This window comes from Penaeus monodon, chromosome 15, assembly GCF_015228065.2.
Source record: "Penaeus monodon isolate SGIC_2016 chromosome 15, NSTDA_Pmon_1, whole genome shotgun sequence".
Lineage (NCBI taxonomy): Eukaryota > Metazoa > Arthropoda > Malacostraca > Decapoda > Penaeidae > Penaeus > Penaeus monodon.
In genome coordinates, this window is record NC_051400.1 from 5344852 (window position 1) to 5346322 (window position 1471).

Genomic DNA, 1471 nt, shown 5'->3' on the forward strand with positions numbered 1-1471 from the left:
ACTTCTCTGAGTCATATATAGGAAAGTTGAGTGGGTGGTGCTCTAAGCCACAGAGAATGCAGCAGGAAAAATACAGGCTGATGCAGATGCCCATCATAGGTGCTAACTTGAAAATTTTTGAAGGACAAAAAGGTTTATATTTAAATTTCACAGAATTACAGGAGAAATTTTGCTCAAATGTTAGTGTAAGAAGAAGTCCCAGAGTATGTGAAATTTCAGACTGAAAAAAAATTTCTGATCCATAAGTAGCTGTGTGTGTTGAGATTCTTGTCAACAAGTAGGGTATGTCTGACTGTACCGGCAGTGGTGGAGAGATTTGATGAAGAAGATTTCCGGGCAAAGCTCAAATTAGGCTTTGTGGAAGTGTTTCTAATGGTAGTGAATAAATAGTGTGACCAAATGTATACTACTAGTTCTACTTAATAAACAAGAATATTTTTGTGCTTTTGTGCAATATGAAAGACATTATACTGGTCCGTGTTCAGTCTTTCAAAGTAGCCTATAAAATATGCTGATTGAAAATACTTAAGGTTGCAGTAGCAATGTGTGAAAACATTTTTGAATACTGTTTTTTGATGATATATGTGTTTAATAATTTATATATGTAATTAACAATATGGCTTAAAGGCCAGTGTAGGAATGCTATACTGCTGTAATTGGCAAAAAGTAAAAGTACTCTTCCAAATCATAAAATAACTTGCCTCAGGGTTTATACACACCATAAATATTTTTGTTTCATGTTTTGATCACTGTATGTATGTAAATATACTATAAAGATGAAGATGAGCTGCAAAAATCTTCCATTCAAATGACAGTAACAAATTTTATGGTGTTGAAAAAAAGAATCTAGACCAAGCCCTTAAATATTGCCTAATGGAAATGCAGTCCATACAAAGGTGAAATGTAACTGAATCGAACTCTTTCAGTCCGTCAGGAATGAACCAATTTAACCCAATCATGATGGAAATCCCCAGTGCCATACCAACCAACACATCAGGGTTCAGGTCAGCTGCTTGAGGGAAAAATCAGTAGCACAGGAAACATAAATTAACCCATCTCTGTGCTCTTGGTTGTGGCATAATTTTTTTTTTCATGTAATAAGGCTAAAAAGAGGCTGTAAGCCTACTTTTGAGGGTCAATTTCTTCTTAATGAGTACAGCTAGGGCCAAAGAAGTGCACAACTGTTTGGTGTGCTAACGTTATAGCAGGCTTGACCATGCATGATGTGATGACATCATTCCAGCATGTGGGGTAGTTCTAGCATGACGTGATTTGATGTCATTTGCATGATTGGGTTAAGAGGGACGTCTGTGTGTCAAATCTATAAGACAAGTTGCTTTATGGCAGGAAGGTGTGCAGCCTAACTCTTATTACTGTGCAATTTAGGCAATCATGACTTTTTATCAAGGGAATTTAAAGTCTAGTGGTAATTTAGATGCCATTTATATTCATAAAATTATTTATTATGCTG